We start from the raw sequence: 18,511 nt of genomic DNA, 5'->3' as shown, positions 1-18,511 counted from the left end.
GGGGATTTTCTTCCAGAAGAAAATATTCTGATGCTGAATAGCAAAACATGGCAAATGCCATATTAAACAAAATAATGCAACTGGAAACATTGGAAAGGAAATACATTTGCATAGAAATACATAATGATTTGCATATACCTTGCATTTGGCCTAATGGACTCACTCCATGCTCTAGCCTCAGATATTTTTCTATTTAAAATGTTAATACTGTTAACTTGGAAATTTCTCCTTTTTAAAAAACTAACTTTTGTGAATTCTTCCCTATTTATCATTCCTTTCCTCTTCTTATTCAATTTCTATTTCTTCTAGTGCACAAACATCCTTTTTTTCTTTTCCTCTTTTTTTGCCTTTTTTAGTATTGACTTTATATTCTATTTTCTCCTACCTATTAGAGAAAAAAAAATCTCCCTTTTCTTTCTTCTCTTATGATAAGAAATTGATGGTTACAACCTAAGCAAAGTCATGTAGGTTCTGTTTATTTTCAACCCCATATCATTAGCTCCTCCCCGCCCCCCCGCTCCAAGACCCTAACCACCATCACTTTCAGTTTTCTACTATTTCTTAAGATAATCCAAGGCCCCAACTATGCCAAAGTATAATAGCTTAGGGTGTGTCCTCTATAGTCAAACTGTTGTTATCAATTACATTATATAATAATAATGCCTACTTCACTGACTTGTTAACAAGTTTAAATGAGTTATTACTTTTATGGGTTTACAACAGTATCTGCACATATTAAGCACAGTGCAGGTGTGAAGCTATCCTTATCGTTACTGTTTTCTATTAAAGTATATCTATTCCTTTACCCATTATTCTAGGACTCTTCTTATTTCTAAAGTGTTAAGATCATGTAATCAGAATAATGTGTTCATGGATTTAAATGGTTTAAGATATGATCTCAATCCAGCCAACAGATCTCTCTTTCAGCATGAAGTTTATAGAGCTACAAATGCCTTAACCAAAAGAAGTGTTAATGTCTTTTTGGCACCCTGGTGAAGGTGTCTGTTTAGAAAAGGAGCCTCTGAGCCTTTTGATATTCAGTGTAGGTAACACCTCAACTTTAATGTCTAGAGTTTCCTTTCTAATTAGATCTTTTACACCATGAGGTATTTCCCCCTCCCCAGACTCTAACATTTTATTTTGAAATTTTTCAGAGTACAACAAAGTTGAATGAATTTCATAGTGAATGCTCTTATTTCTACTGTAGATTCCTAGAACTACAGTGTCATTTTTTCCCCCTATTACGTGTATCACTAGATTTAGTTGTGGTAGGGAAGCAATGTAGAAAGTGCAAAGAACATGGGCTTTACATTCATAGGCCTGCATTTGAGTCCTTTCTCCTGACTTAGAGCTATGATAGTAGGGTTTATTTCTTAAAATCCTTGAGTTTAGTTTATCTGTAAAATGTGAACACTGACTTTGAGTTGTTGCTTTGAAGATCAAATGGCATAGCATAGATGTGTTATAGACACTAAATAAATGTTAATTCTCTTGTTATGTTTGTATTTTTTACATTGTTTGTTGTAGTCATTTTTAAAATAATTACATTTCAGACCTTTGTGTAGTGATTTCCATCAAATCTATAAAAGAAATCTGCACAACTGATTTAAACAACTACATTGGAAACTAAATGTTGTGATAACTTATTGTGGGCCAATCCATTTTGATTATATACTTTCATGACCTTTAGGTGTTCTGTTTAGCTTTGCGGGGCTTTTCCTGTCATTTCAAGTGAGAATTTTATTGCTTAAACCCCTCTCTTTCATTTTCTTGGCACAAGATCGGCATTTCTTTCTTTGCTTTGAAACATATTGCCTTTGTTAATTTTTGCCTTTGGTGTATCCCTTATCTCTGTGACCTTTCCCAAATCTTTTATTTCTGCTTAGATTTTTTTATTTCTGTGTGTGTAATCCAGGCTTGTTAGTACCTGAATGCTTATTTTCCTCCAAATTCCATTGCTCTTTTTTTGCCCTATTTCTTCTTCTTTGTGGTATTTCTGATCTTATTCATGAATTCTGCAATCAGGAAACACTTATGTTATTTTTCTGCTTGGCTCCTTTTTCCATATGATGTGGACATCTCTTCCATTAATCAAGCTACTTCTTGTGCATTTTCATATGTTATTCTTACTGGTTTTGTAGCATTGTAATGCCATTCTTTTTTTCCTTCCATGTTTTCAAGCTACATTATTGAAAGATACTTTTATCAGTGAAAGTGATTTAATTTTTCTTGTTATTTATACCATTTTAATATGCTACCGCATTTACCTAATCTGATCTTAACCTAAACCAATCTACTTTGGAATTTTCTCTACATAAAATATTTCAGAAACAAACAGTTTAGTTCAAACAACTGTTTAGTAAGCTATCATTATTATTAGGTCAGTGTTTTTAATTTAACTTTTAACACACTTCATTAAAAGATGGCATACTATTCTAATGGATATGGTAGTTTATATTTCCATTTCTCCATATACCTCATACATATTTTAGTCATAAGTGGTGATAGATATTTAGCCTGTAGTGGTCAACCAAATAAGCATTGTTAAAATTCTAATTATTTGACACCTTTAATTGTAAGAAACAGCTGTGAATAAAAAGTAAACAATAAAACCCACATTTAAGAAATGCAAAAAATACAATAGAAAATGTAAAGATGAAAAGGTACCAGGCCCAGCAAAGTCCTCCAACCCCAGGGCCTTATTCTTTCCTGGCTCTTCACTGTGAGAACCTGGTGGGGTTTCTGGAAGTAAAACCCACCATGTTGGGGGGTCTTTCTAAGACTTTGGCTCTGAAGAGTTTCTCACTTTCATTCTAGTCTATACTCAATTTCCAAAATTATCATTTAATTACCACTTAATCCTGCTAGTTTGTGTTCCTGTGGCTTCTTCTTCAGGTAAAAAGATTGTGCTGTGATTTTCTATATTCACTTTCTCTACAGATTTTAGGGGTGGTGATTTGCCCTTCAAACCTCCACTGGGTCCAAAAAAAGTAATTTATTTTCAGTTTCCACAGCTTTTTTTTTTTTCTTGTTATGAGGATGGGAATGGAAAAGATATGAATAGCAAATAAATACATGCAATTCTAAATATCATTTGTAATTAAGAAAATGCAAATTAAATCCACAATGGATACCACTACACACCTGCTAGAATGGTTGAAATACAAAAGTAAAACTGCTAGTACTCAGTACTAGGAAAGATAGAGCAACTGGAATGTCCATGAAGTTTAAACATGTGCTTACCATAAGGTCTAGCATTATCACTCTTAGGTAGCTTAAAAGGAATGAAATATCTGTACCCTAATGTTTATAGCAGTTTTATTTGTAATAGCTCCCAACTGGTAACTAAAATGTCTAGCAGCTGGTGCATGTATATACCAACTGTGATCCCTCAATAAAATGGAATGCTGCTCAACCATAAAATGAAATGGACTATTGATACAAGCAATGGCATGGATGAATCAAATCTCACAGATATTGTGTCATGTGAGCAAAACAAAACAAAGAAACCCCTCAGTTCCAAATGGCTATCAATTCAATGATTCCATTTGTATAACATTCTGGAAAAGACAAAAGAATAGGAGATAAAACAGATCAGTTGTTCAGGTAACAGGTGTAAAAGGACGTCTTGGCCTGGTATAATAAAAATAACATATCCTAGGTGGCTTGAACACAACAGAAATTTATTTCTCACAGTTGTAAAAGCTAGAGAGTCCAAGATCAGAAAGATTCAGTATCTGGTGAGAGCCCAGTTTCTGGTTCATAGATGGCAATCTTTTTGTTGTTCCTTCACATGGTGGTAGAGCTCTGTGGGGTCTCTTTTATTAGAGTACTGCTTTCAAAAAAAAATTTCCACTTTCATGGCCTTAGCACCCATCTCCTAATACCATCACACTGGGTATTAGGTTTTAACATACGAATTCAGAGAGTGAGGGATACAAACATTCAATCTGTAGAGGGGAGTACTTAACTACAAAGAGGCACCAGATGATTTTATGGAGTGGTGGGGCTTGTCTTGTTTGTTGGGTTTTGATAAGGTTACATGATTCTATGCAATTACCAGAACCCATAGAACTGAACACTAAAAAGTGTAAAGTCTGTTGTTTATGTAAATTGTGCATCAATAAATTTTTAAAAAGTCAATAGACAATCTATGAAATTAAAATTCAAGAGTTAGCAAAAAATATTAGCATCATATTCTAAAAAAAATATACATCATATTCTACTTTTATTTTTAATTTTCTAAGTATTGCCCTTAGGGCAAAGCATTTGGTACATATTAATTCATTAGGGTTTTTTTTTTCACATTTTATAATGCCATCTACTTTCATATTTAAAGAGATAATATTTACTAAATAACTTAAAATAGCATATAAAGTTCTCTTTATATTTATTTATTTAGTTTTAAAGATTTTATTTATTTATTCTCACACACACACACACACACACACACACACACACACACACACACACAGAAGCAGGCTCCATGCAGGGAGCCCGACGTGGGACTCGATCCCGGTTCTCCAGGATCACGCCCTGAGCTGCAGGCGGCTTTAAACTGCTGCGCCACCAGGACTGCCCCTCTTTATATTTATTAATGGGATTTTTAGTCAATATCTTTTTGTAAGTTTGTTTATTTATTTACATAATCTCTATACCCATGTGGGGCTTGAACTAATGACTCAAGATCAAGAATTGCATGCTCCTCCAACTGAGGCAGCCAGGAGCCCCTAATCAATATCTTTTCATGAATATTATCTGCTATCTTATACTATATCTGAACAATAATGATGGCATTATATGGTTCTCAAACTTTATAATTTCAAATTAACCATAAAACTAGATGTGCTTTATTCTAGGTGCCCACTATCTGCCAGTTTAAGAATGCATATCCATTTATTTTGCTTCCACTTTTTGATTTGTGAAGCATAATTTTAGTGGTTCATGTGTAGAATCTTTTAATCACAGTTCTTACCTACAGATCTGGGAGAGCACTTAGAAGTTGGTTGGACTTACTCATTTAGTGTTTCAACTCCTGAAGTTAATGATCTGATGATGAATCTTTCTTTAGGGACAAAAGTGCATATTATCTATAATGTAGTTAAGAATTACAGCAACTTGCATGTTCCTTTTTCTATGATTTTGGGGTATTTTAAGAGTTTTACAAAGCTATATCTCCCAGTAATATAATCCAACAATTTCCTTTCATCTTGAGTGGTTTGATCATTGGTCAATTCTTCACCCATAGGTTTTGATGTAGAGACTAATTATCCTTACAATAAACTTAGCCAGTTATCATGACTTTCCTACTATAAAAATAAGACCGGTAGTAAAAAAACTACAGGGAATTATTTCTATAATTTGGAATATATAATCCCATTATATTTTAAGTTTCTAGTACCACAAACTAAATGGTTTAAGGAAAAGAAATTTATTGTCTCACAGTTCTAGAGGGTAGAAATCTAAGATCAAGGTATTGGCAGAGTCACACTCCACTTTGAAGGCTTCCTAAGAGGATCAGTAGCAGGCCTCCCTCCTAGTTTCTGGTGATTGCCATGGCTTGTGACCTCATAACTCTTATTTTCACAAAGTGTTCTCCCTGTGTCCATGTCTGTGTCCAAATTTCCTCTTTTATATGAATATCACTCATATTGAATTAGTGGCCCACTCTATTCCAGTAATGTCTCATTTTAAGAGATATTATAAGAGATATAACCATTATAAGAGATATATAACCCTTATAAGAGATATAACCATTATAAGTATAACCTATAATGGTACTATTAACAAATAAGATTATACCTTATTTGTTATACCTATAATGGTACTATTAACAAATAAGGTCACATTCTAAGTTACTGGGGGTTAGGACCTCCACATGTGAATTTTGTAAGAGGATACAATTGAACATATATACCTATATTCATACTTGTAATTTGATGTCCAATGCCTGGGGCAGAGGTTTCAGCTAAGGACAGCCAACTCCTCTGACATATGATTTCCATAGTATGACTGCAGATGTTTGTAAAAACTAAGGAAAGGACATTAGAAACAGACCCATCCACTGATTTTAGTGTTTAGAAGAGGTCTTTAAACTTCTTTTGTTATATTTAATTAATAAATAAGATACTTTGATTTTTGTCATTAAAGATATTATATTCCTATTTCTTTTTTTAAAAGCTTTTATTTTATTTACTAATAAGAGACAGAGATAGAGGCAGAAACACAGGCAGAGGGAGAAGTAAGATTGACGCGGAACTTGATTGTGGCTCTGCAGGATCACGCCCTAAGCCGAAGACAGGCGCTCAACCACTGAGCCACCCAGGCATCCCTATATTCCTATTTCTGTTTCTCTTTGAATTAAGCTGTTTTTGAAGCAATTACAGAGACAAATCAGACCTTTATGATTAAAGATCAGTAGCCATTGCTTATGTTTCAGCTTTTTCTTTGTCTCAATAAAATGATGAAAAAGATTAATTTATACCTTTAAAAGATTCTTCTGCAACAGAATAGTTTGCTTTGCCCAAACCTCTTATCCTTCCATGCAGTTATTATTATTAGCTTAAATCTTTTCTCCTATCTTGTTTTCACAGCATGATGCAGCCTTAGTCCTTGACTACAAAGTTTTGATGAAAAACTATATAGGAAAGGGAATTTAGGAAGGCCCATGTGCCAGATATAAAATGTCAACAAGCGTTTGTTCCTCTTGCTTTGGTTATAATTTTTCAGGCAGTGTGCTGAGTGCTACTTACTGCTTTATTTTCCTTTGATTTATTTTCATATACAATAGACATTATTTTCTCTATTTTTTCTCTTCGGATAGTATTTAGAAATGACATTGTTTCTCTACTTATCCTTCTTTTCTCAGAATTTTTAAAATGTTCCCTTATTATTTATGTTGTTATTCTCTATCCTTTTCCTTCTTTTTCTTCTTTTCAGACTTTTTGAACTCTTCAGGTGAAACTGAACTCTGCTTTTGGTGACAATGTAACTTCATAGACAAGAATGATTACTCTCTCTGTTAGATCAAAATTGAGGGTTAAGGTAAGCTATTTTCAGAAACTAGGCACAAACAGGATCTTTTTGCTGTTTTAGGTCTGGCCCTCAGGTAGCCATGAAGTCACTAAAGGTCATTCAACTGAAATAGAGTCCTCTCTGGGGAGTCACTGCTCCTGACATTCAATTAGGTTATTCAGTGTGTCCACCCTGCAAAGAGAAGCTTTGTATTGCTTCTGTGTAAAACAGTAAAAGTAAATGAAAGCTGGTATACTTGAAGATTCTGTTTTTAAACAAAAACCAGTATAGGCCTTTAATTTCCAGGAGAACAAGAACCATGCAATTTCTAATTTAATGTGGCACCTAAACCATTGTATTGTGAACATTCTCTAAGGACCAATTGTTTCTTGAATTCATATCTTTCTAGACCATTGGATTCCTCATTCATGTAGACTTAGCAGAAATCCACTGTGAGGTTCTTTATTCAAGATCCTCCCTAGCTTATAAGACTTGGTTTAAAAAACAAACAGAAATATTGCATTGCTGGGGATTTACCCCAAAGATACAGATGCAATGAAACACTGGGACACCTGCATCTCAATGTTTATAGCAGCAATGTCCACAATAGCCAAACTGTGGACGGAGCCTCGGTGTCCATTGAAAGATGAATGGATAAAGAAGATGTGGTCTATGTATACGATGGAATATTACTCAGCCATTAGAAACGACAAATACCCACCATTTTCTTCGAGGTGGGTGCAACTGGAGGGTATTATGCTGAGTGAAGTAAGTCAATTGGAGAAGGACAAACCTTATATGGTCTCATTGATTTGGGGAATATAAAAAATAGTGAAAGGGAATAAAGAGGAAAGGAGAAAAAATGAGCGGGAAATATCAGAAAGGGAGACAGAACATAAAGACTCCTAACTCTGGGAAACGAACTAGGGGTGGTGGAAGGGGAGGTGGGCGGGGGGTGGGGGTGACTGGGTGACGGGCACTGAGGGGGGCACTTGATGGGATGAACACTGGGTGTTATTCTATATGTTGGCAAATTGAACACCAATAAAAAATAAATTTATAAAAAATAAATAAATAAAATTGCAAAAAAAAGAAATATTGAAGTGTTAATGAAGATTTCCTGTAGTCATGAAGAAATCATGAAGAATATCCTCATTCTCAAGAAGATCAAAGAGGCACATGGAGTAGAGTAGAGGAACAGGTTTTTAAATCCTACTCTTGGAACATTGTGGCCTCATGAAGATGCTTCAGATGGTGAAGCAGCAAATTATTTACCACATAACAGTTAAAATTATAATTTCCCAAGGATCTTATTCATCAATTTATCATTTTATATAAATTATATATATATAATATTGAATATATATTAAGTTATATGTATATATGTAATTTATCTTACTTAAAATCCCATTATATAAAATGTCATTTGAAAAAATCAGGTAAGATTTTTTTTTTTCAGGTAAGGATGTTTATATCATATGTACTTTAATATTTTGGTTATTAATAACAAAAAGTAAGTAGAGATGAGAGACAAATGTCTTCTATACTTCTTTTTTATTTTTTTAAGATTTTTTAAATTATTCATGAGAGACACAGAGATGGAGGCAGAGACATAGGCAGAGAGACAAGCAGGCTCCCTGTGGGTGCTGCCTGATGTGGGACTTGATCCCAGGACTCTAGGATCACAACCTGATCCAAAGGCAGATGCTCTACCACTGAACCACCCAAGTCCCCTAGATTTCTTTTTTAAAGGAAAAAGAGTTTAACTCTATTCCTTCCCAACTAGATTGCAGGTTCCCTGAAGCATTTTTTTTAATTTTTTAAAATTTATTTATGATAGTCACAGAGAGAGAGAGAGAGAGAGAGAGGCAGAGACATAGGCAGAGGGAGAAGCAGGCCCCATGCACTGGGAGCCCGATGTGGGATTCGATCCTGGGTCTCTAGGATCGCGTCCTGAGCCAAAGGCAGGTGCCAAACCGCTGCGCCACCCAGGGATCCCTCCCTGAAGCATTTTTAAATGATTTTATTACTTAATTTATTGTTTTCTGATTTACTATGACGGTACATCATAGGCACTCCACAAATTCTTATTAAATGAGTAATGGAATAAATTGGTAAATGAGACAATAAGCAGACAAACTAACCAGTCTTTCTCTAAGACCCCCCAATACTGTTTTGTTATACCAAATCACCTTCCAACAACCTGACTTCGGACAAGATGGCCGACTTGGACATGAAAGAGTTATATTAGAATTGGGCTGAGTATAGCTTTCCCCTTCTTTCTTGGGAAGTTAGAAGTTCTATTCTTGTTCTGCCCTGATTCTGAGCAGCAATGACCTAGTATACATGGGATAGCAAGTAGGCCAGCAGATACTACCCTTTCATCTTGAGTCATAAAAGTTGGCATTTTGGATTTTTGACATTTAGCTAAGTCTTTGTGACAGCACTCTCCCTAGCTTCCTACATGACATGTGGGATGAAATCCGGTATAGCAAAGTTCCATATGATTTCTTGCTGCATGTGATATGCAATAATAGATTGGATGAGTAAATTTCTTTTTTTTTTTCACTATACATAGATGCAAAACTACAAATAGAGAAATAAAGAATGACATAATCATGTAACTGCCAAAGAGATATGCATTATATCAAGAGCCAGGTCAAAAATACAAGGAAACATATTTATACAATGTATTTTAGTATATTTTCCCTAATTTTTGGCTAGTAGCATGGAGGCTTAAAAATATGTATGTAACATGTGTAACATATTATATGAAAAATTTGACTTTCTGTTTCAATTCAACAATTATTTAACATAGCACTATGTATAAAATGAATATTAAAAATGGGACAAGAGGGTCACTTGGGTGGCTCAGTCAGTTAAGCATCCAACTCTTGATCTTGGCTCAGGTCATGATTTCAGCGTTGTGAGATTGAGCTCCACAATGCTTAAGATTATCTCTTTCACTCTGCCCCCACTCCCAAATTGCCCCAAAATGGGGCAAGATATGGACCTTGATTTCAAGAAGCCTATAGTGGAGTCTTGATAAGAACACAAATAATTATAATTAAGACAAAGTAAGTAAGAAAAGTACAAATAATTTAAATGGAGTTTAAAGAGCAGAAACTAATTCATGGAATTGAGATAATGAAAAGGATGGCTTTTAAGATGGACATGAAAAGATATGATTTTTGTTTGGTGGGGATAAAGGTATTGAAGAAAGAAGAGCATGAACAAAGCTGTGGCTATGGAAAGCAGTCTATATTTTGGAATAGCAAACAGTTAAATGCATCTGGATCCTAAGGCACACTTGGAGAAGTAGTAGGAAATGAAATTAGAAAGAAAGGGTGGTCTTACTGCATAAGGGCCTAAATATTAGGTGAAATACCCAGACACATTTAGTTGGAAAAGTGGTGCCCCTGAAAGAGTTTGAGGGAGAGAAGAGTAGGTTTGGCACAATGGTTTAAGAAATATGGTCTGACAGAAATTAGGCAGAGAGAGATAAAAGGGAAAATGAGTTCTGAAATTATTGTAATTCTCTAGTGCCTGGATTATTGAGAGGGGTTGGAGAAGGGTTACCTAGGGTTTAGATGGGGAAGAAATGGCACATTCAATTCAGATAATTTGAGGAGAGTTTAATAAAGGGACTATTTTCAAAGCTGTGAATAGCTGGGGGGATAGGGGGTGGGGAGGAATCACTAGGGATAAGTAATGCAATTATTTGGGACTTGTTAGAGCTAAGACCCTCACCATCTCTAGGTCTAAAATGATGTGGGGCAGAGAATTTATCAGATCTCATGGGAGAATTGTGTGGAGCAGAGAGCCTTTAGTAGAGAGGCAGAGCCAATCCATAGCAACCCCAGGGAAAATATCATCGCCTTATTCTCCCCTTTCCTTCTGGTTTCTTGGTAGAGCTCCCCATTGGCCAAACACAACTAGAAGCCAGAAGTCAAGAAAGCTTTTCAGGTCATTCACTTAGGTCTGATTCCCAGGGCACACAGCAGGGTAGAGAGTGATCTGGAGGGCAAATTAAAGCTATCCTGGATAGTTATGGACCAAGGTAGGGTACTTTAGGGGAGATGCCGCACAGAGAGTTGGAAATGGAATGCTGCAGGAAAGTTGAATTAAAGATGCATTTTGAATTGCTGAAGTTATATGAATGGATGAGTTTATGGGGGAAAATGCATGAATAGGGAGAAAAAAATAGTAGATTCATAGAATAGAACTTTCAGGAAAAGCTATATTTAAAAGACTGGAGAACAAAGAGGAGATATCAAAGAAAATAAGGAAGAAAATAAAATAAGAACCAAATGATGGAGATGAAGGAAAGAGCCAGCATTGGGGAGGAAAAGGAGTCAGAGAAGAAGCCCAATACAAAACACAATTTTAAGAAGGGTTGAATAGACTATTATTGGCTCCTTGCTAACTTAGGGTAAATAGTTGGTTTTATCAATAAACCAAGTGGACTTCTGTTGTGTTTTGGATTTGGGGAAATAGGAAAGAGAATACAGTTATAGTGAATAAGTTGAGGCCAGGAACAAATAATCACATCCTTACTTTTCCATTTAATTCCATTTTCTTCAGCTAATCCTCTTGCTTCTTCTCTTTCTTCTTCCACCTTTGCATGTATTAACATCTATAATAGCCTAGACACTTTACCTACCTACTGTGTTCCATTTCAAAACAACAGAGTATGGTAGATATTATCTTCATCTTATGTGAAAGCAAGTTTGGTCATGTAAGTAAGGATTAGACTCATTTTATTTTTAATTTTTTATAAAGATTTTATTTATTTACTCATGAGAGACACACACAGAGAGAGGCAGAGACACAGGCAGAGGGAGAAGCAGGCTCCATGTAGGGAACCCGATGTGGGACTTGATCCTGGGTCTCCAGGATCAGGCCCTGGGCTGAAGGCAGATGCTCAACCACTGAGCCACTGAGGCATCCCTAGACTCATTTTAAAAACCAAAACTCTTAAACTCCAAAGCTGCATACTTTTTTTACAGTGATTGGCACATAGCAGTTATCATCTAGTTGAAAAAGGAATGAATGAAGTGTGGCATAGAATGCTGCTGAAGAGACCGGCCTTGCTATCAAATACAATGTGAACTCTATTAATAAAAATTGCTTTTAACTGCTCTGAGTATAATTACATCATGAAAATACTCCCCTTAGAGAAAGTTACTATATAAATATTGGATGAATCATGAGTATTTTCTACAATGCAAATGTTGGAATCAAATGAAATCTCTTGGTTATAAGGTCCTTAGAGTAAAATATTTTTATTATGTTGTTGTTACTGATTTTGCCCCCAAGGAAATGGATGACATAATTCTAGATGCTTTATGATGTGCCACGTTCATCGTTCAGCTTACAGTATATAAATCAAGATATTGTCAATTACTCACAATGTGATCATAGTAAGTTTTTGTGAAATCAATGACATCCAAGAGTTCAGGCCAGGAGATAAAGCAGAATTCTGTGCAAATAAGGAATGATGGGAGCTCTCTGACCTATGCCCTTCCTCAAAGGAAAAATGAAAGCACCCACAGTTCACCCTTATTGTGGTTGAAAAATCAGAACTGAGCAATCTGGTCTGTTCTTGAAATGTTTGCCTTAAATAAGAAGTGTCCATACTTTTTTAGTATCCCCGCCAACACAAATAACACTTAGTCTTTCATTCATGAACTTTTGCTACACTGTTAAGAGAATACCATCTGTCTACCATGTAACATTTAGTAATGATTTTTTTTGGTAGCAAATACATTGACATTACAGAAATTATTGGATAAATATCTTTACCATCTTTTAAAACTTTCAATTCGGCATGTACACAGATTTCCTTATTTTTTTTCTCCCTTTACTGTTTCTCCTTAGAAATTCCTTCAGTTGTGTGTAATTTTGCATAGTGCTGTCCTTAGACTACTTGGGACATACTGTAGATAATTAACATCTGCTCACACTTGTAGAGAAGTGACACATTTTATTTTCCTCCCAGTGCAATCAGAAAAGTGACACTCAGAAATGTTAAGTGATTTAACATTGAGGTAAGTATGGAATTAGCAGGGCCATTGAATGACCCACTGTCCAAATAACAAGTCCAGCGCTCTGCAATTCGCCAAATAGACAGACTGTGTTCAGAGCACTGAAACAAAATAATCTCCACACCCACCTTTGCATATCCAATTGATACATGTGTTAAAATTGGTGTGACTATAGAGTGGAAAGGCCCAAGGTCTTTTAGTTCTCTAATCTTGCTTTTGTGGTCATTTATAGACACTAACAGATTTTAATTTCCTTCTGTCTCTTCTATTGCAAATCTCGTACTAACTTCAAAGAAGCTTCTTCAGGGGAATAATGAAGTAATGCTTACATATTGTTAAAAATGAAGAATTCAGGGGTAGCTGGGTTGCCCAGTTGGTTAAGTGTTTACTCTTGGCTCAATAAATGATCCCAGGGTCCTGGGATTGAGCCCCGCATTGGGCTCCCTGCTCAGTGGGGAGCCTCTTCTCCCTCTCCCCCTGCTCCTGCTTGTGCTCATTCTCTCTCTCTAACTCTATCTCAAATAAATAAATAAATAAATACATCTTTTTTAAAAATGAAGAATTCAATATTACTTTAGAACTTTTTATCTATGATGGGTTTTGAAGGAAGTATTGAGTCATGTGAAAGTGAATTTTTCAAGCAAATAATCATCGTGTGTGACTGAAAAATGAAAATACAAAAAGTCTGAAAGATTATGGCAAATTTAATGGAATATTAAAATATCAAGGGAAGAAGAAAATTATGTCTCTTTTGAAGTAGTAGATCCTAAATTTATTTCATGACAAAGGAATGCATTGATTTGATCAAAGATGTTAATTTTTAAGTTCTAGAATATATAAAATGATGTTTACTTGCTCCTGACTTCATAGTCTTCTAAATTATCCACATGGATACCTTCTGTAATCAGTCAACTTATTTATCCAGTAAAAATAATTTTTAAAGAGTTTGTGTTGGCATCATTTCTCTTCAGTGAGAATCTATAATTATTTAATATCATACCTAATACAGACATGGTGAACTTGATAGTTATTTGAGATCCAGACAAAAGGAGAAATCCAATCCTAAAAATATAAAATCAACTGTAAGGTGAACATAGAGGTATCACTGTTATTTCTGGGCAAGTCAACATCATTTTCTTAGTATATCAAGTTCATTATAATCATACAGGTAAATTGGATTAAAAATATTTCTCTCAGCTGTTATGCATTATCTGGAAATAATGACAATTATCTGTTTGAAGCTGTTATCTGATATATTAAACAATTAAAGTGCCTTCTATGTCCATTCACTGTGTTAAGCACTGGGATTCAATAATGGTACTAGCAATCTCTGGAGCTTTGTGGAAAAGATACAATACAGTGCAAGTTTTAATAGAAATTGAATTGTAAAAGAAATAGGAAATAATAAGAGAAATTTATAATTTTATCTGAAAGGTTCTTTCCCCCACACATTCACTTTAAAAGAAAGCTTATTTGGATTTCCTTGTTCTTAAGTTTCACGATTCCTATTATTGGAATAAGTCTGAAATAATCACATTTGATTCGGGGTTGAAAGAGTCTAGAAGTATCCCTTATATATGTTTCTTCTGCATAATTTCTGCAATAGCAGTGCTTGCCTCTTTGACCTCAGGATCAGGGGAGAATGTGAGTGAACACACTATAAAAGCACTGTCCAGGTAGATTACTGGCATTCCATTCCAGAATTAGTGAACCAACCTAAAGTACATCTACTCTAACTGAGGTTTACATTTGTGGATAGAGTTAAGGTGGCAAGGGAAGAAAAAGTGTCACAATTTGGAACTCTAAGAATATTAAAGGTTTTTAAAAATGTTGTTTGTTTTTTAATTTTACAAATGAAAGCAACATGTTCCTGGTCAGAGCTAGTTAATGGAGGTGGAACCAGGGTGTTGGCATTAGGAATGGGAATTCAGTGCCTATTCTGGACTGCACTTCTCTTTACAGTGATTGGCAAAAGCATGTTGAGGAAAAAGGCTTTAAATAGGGACAGGAAGCCTGGTGGCCCAGTGGTTTAGTGCTGCCTTCAGCCCGGGGTGTGATCCTGGAGACCCCATCCATCCTGGGATCGAGTCCCACATCGGACACCCTGCATGGAGCCTGCTTCTCCCTCTGCCTGTGTCTCTGCCTCTCTCTCTCTGTACCTGTCATAAATAAATAAATAAAATCTTTAAAAATAAATAAATAAATTTTAAAAATAAATAAATAGGTAGGGACATGGAGCCCAGTGCTCTTTTCTACCATGTTTCCATGAGATAGCTCCTCTTTCTAGATCTACATCTCTTAGAGACAGTCTTTTTAAAAAATTGATGTATAATTGACATATAACAATATATTAGTTTTAGGTGTATAGCAATGATTTGATATTTGTATATATTGACAAGTGATCACCACAAGAAGTCTAGTTAGAAATTATCACCATTCTTGATTAGGGAAATTTTTTCTTGTATTGAAAACTTTTACGATCTGTTCTCTTAGCAACTTTCAGTTATACAATACAATATTATTAACTATAGTCACCATGCTGTAGATTATATCCCTATTACTTATTTCATAACTGGAACTTTGTACCTTTGACATTCTTCACCTATTTTTCCCACCTCAGACTGCCCCCCCCCAACCCCCTGCCTCTCACAACAGCCAATCTGTTCTGATTCTATGAACTAAATTTTGGTTTTATTTTATTTTTTTAGGTTTTTGTTTGAGATTCCACATTGAAGTGATATTGTGAATTGTCTTTTTCTGTCTGACTTACCTCACTTAGCATAATGCCCTCAAGGTCCATGCATGTTGTCACAAATGGCAAGATTTTATTTTATGGCTGAATAGTATTCCCTTGTATTTATATACCACAACTTCTTTATCTGTTTATCTATTGATGACCACTTAGGTTATTCCATATGTTGGCTATTGTGAATAATGTAATGAACATGGAAGTGCAGTGATCTCTTCAAGGTCCTGATTTCATTTCCTTTGGTTATATACCCACAAGTGGGATATGGGTCATATGGTAGTTTTTTTGTGGGTTTTTTACTATTGAGTTGTAGGAATACTTTGTATATTTTGGATATTAATCCCTTATCAGATACATGATTTGCAAATATTTTATCCCATTCAGTAATTGCCTTTTCATTTTGTTGATGGTTTTCTATGCTGTACAAAGGTTCTTGCTTTTTTGAAGTACAGCATAACACATTGACCCGGGAGGAAAGAGAAGGTCATAGATTGGTTACAAAGTATTTGTGAAACATTAGGCTTGTGTCTGAATTCCTTTGAGCTTCAATTTTCCAAATCAGTAAAATAAGGGCTTGAATCAGATTTCTAATAAACAATTTCACTCTAAGATGCCATATTGGGCTATATTTTCTCTGGGAGCCAATGATGTTGGACATTTTGATGATACAAAAAAAAAATCATTGTCTCATGCCTAAGAAGAATCAGCAATATGGTCTGGGAGGACCTTGATTAGATTCAGGAGGTACTTTGGTCTTGGGAAAGATGTCATTTAAACATATTCTTTGAAGAAAGTTAACACAAATGCTGGTAGCCTGGGAATTTTAGCACTTAAATATATGACTGCTTCTGAGAGAAGTGAAAATATTCTTTCAAGTGAGATTCCTGGGACAGCATGAATTAAAGTTACTTTCTTAGAACAAAGCTTCAACAGATTAAAAAAAAAATCTGTTCCTTGTTAACACTGAACCATTCCTTGACAGTATTTCCTGTCTGCATGTTTTATCTTCCCTAGCAGAAGTGTAAACTCCTGGAAAGCCAAGATAGAATAAAATACAACTTTGTATTCTCTACATTGAATATATTCTCTATTGCCTTTCATATAATACATGCTCAATAAATGCATGAATAAATGAGACTAATAAGTGAATAGGTGTTGAGATATAGCATGAGGCAGAAGTGTAGGGTAATAAGGTCAACCATAAACTGATACCATTGACTCAGTCTGTCTACTCCTAAGATCATTGGCCTTTAAAATCTGATTTTGAAATTTGGAAAAGGTGAGGAGAAAAAGAGGAATTATTTCAACTTGAGGGAATAGGTTTTATGAGGAAAAGTTTCAAGTTTACCTTAGTTTTACTCACCTAAGAAAGAATACATTATTTGAAGAAGGACAGAGTAAATTCAATTATATATACAGGTGTGCTATTATCACCTTCTTTCATTAGATGGACAAAGCTAAAATTTGCTTTAAATATTCAAATATTTCTAAAGTTAAATTTTGGAAATATTTGAATTTTGTATCATATACTAACCAGATTAGTCTGAAAACTATAAAGTCGTGTGCTTTCTGTTTACAACACAATTTTATATACATAATTCCATTTGTTCTCATTTTATTCTCACAAATATCCAGAAAGACAGGTGGACTAGATGTTCTTTTCATTTCTGGGAAAATAAATCTGCAGCTTCGAGAGATTTAACACTTTTCCCAGGGACTCATGACCAATAAGTGCTAGTTAGAACCAGAACACAGGCTTCCTGACTTCTACTGTAGTATCCTTTACTTAGGACACCCTGCCTCAAAGGTAGAAATGGAGTCACTTCCTAAAATTCTAGGTTCTCATATAATATGTAATGCCCCCTCAAGCACAATGAAATATTGGACTTCTGGACCACATCTAGTTATTATTAATACTTTATGCTTGTAGATCTACAGTAAATGCTCAAAACATATTTAAATCCTTAATTGTGAGATCTCTTATTCTGAATGCATTTCCCTAGGATTCACTTGATTCTGAATTTTCAAGGATAAAGTTGTGACAACAGTCCACATTGCTATGCTGATGGGTTAATTTTCTCCTTTCTGCCTTCAAATGTTTTAAATTCGTCAAGAAAAGGCACTTTCTTTCTCTTGTTTGCCTCCTTACTTCAAAAGAGGAGGCAGGAGCCCATTGAGAGAGGTGGCTTGGGTACACAGCATGAGCTGTCCAAGCTGGCTGGAAGCAGTAGCACAGGCAAAAAGAAAAACAGAATTTCAATTGCCAGCATGAGCCCCAAAATGGAATTAGTAAGAAACAGATAAAAACCATACACTGTAATTATATTCTGTCAAAGAGATCTCTAGCAGACTTTTTTTAGAAGTAACTATCAAACGAGAGGGGAATGGCTAAAAGTGTAATTTTCTCCTGTATCATTTTGCCACTTTAGTGATTAGAAGAAATTAAGTGAGTGCACAAAGGAAATTACCTACTGGGTCACTGAAAACCAACTTCTGTCCACAAAGGAGAAGTGATGTAGATGGACTTTCTCCCTTTTTAATTAAGAAATAATCTTTAAGGTGCATATTACTAAAATAATTCACATATTTGCACAAACCAAAAATTCAATGAATATTCATGTATCTCTTCTAGTATATAAGGCACTGACTGAGTGTTCCAGTTCTTCAAAGGGCATATAGTCTAGTGAGTCTTGCACATAAT

At 35.0% G+C, this 18,511-nt stretch overlaps 1 protein-coding gene across 5 annotated transcripts in view; it reads left to right on the top strand.

The window, feature by feature from the left end:
• Positions 1–18,511, top strand: part of GRIK2 (glutamate ionotropic receptor kainate type subunit 2) — a 1,079,206-nt gene that overhangs the window by 207,578 nt on the left and 853,117 nt on the right. For 2 of the 5 annotated variants that reach the window (XM_072831953.1, XM_072831954.1), the window contains one exon: positions 6,940–7,044. The exons of the other annotated variants lie outside the window; for them this stretch is intronic. The gene's annotated coding sequence lies outside the window, so the exon portion shown is untranslated. The remainder of the gene's footprint in view (positions 1–6,939; positions 7,045–18,511) is intronic. 5 annotated transcript variants of the gene reach the window in all.

This window comes from Canis lupus, chromosome 7 (assembly GCF_048164855.1).
Source record: "Canis lupus baileyi chromosome 7, mCanLup2.hap1, whole genome shotgun sequence".
NCBI lineage: Eukaryota > Metazoa > Chordata > Mammalia > Carnivora > Canidae > Canis > Canis lupus.
This window is presented reverse-complemented; position numbering and strand designations above follow the sequence as displayed.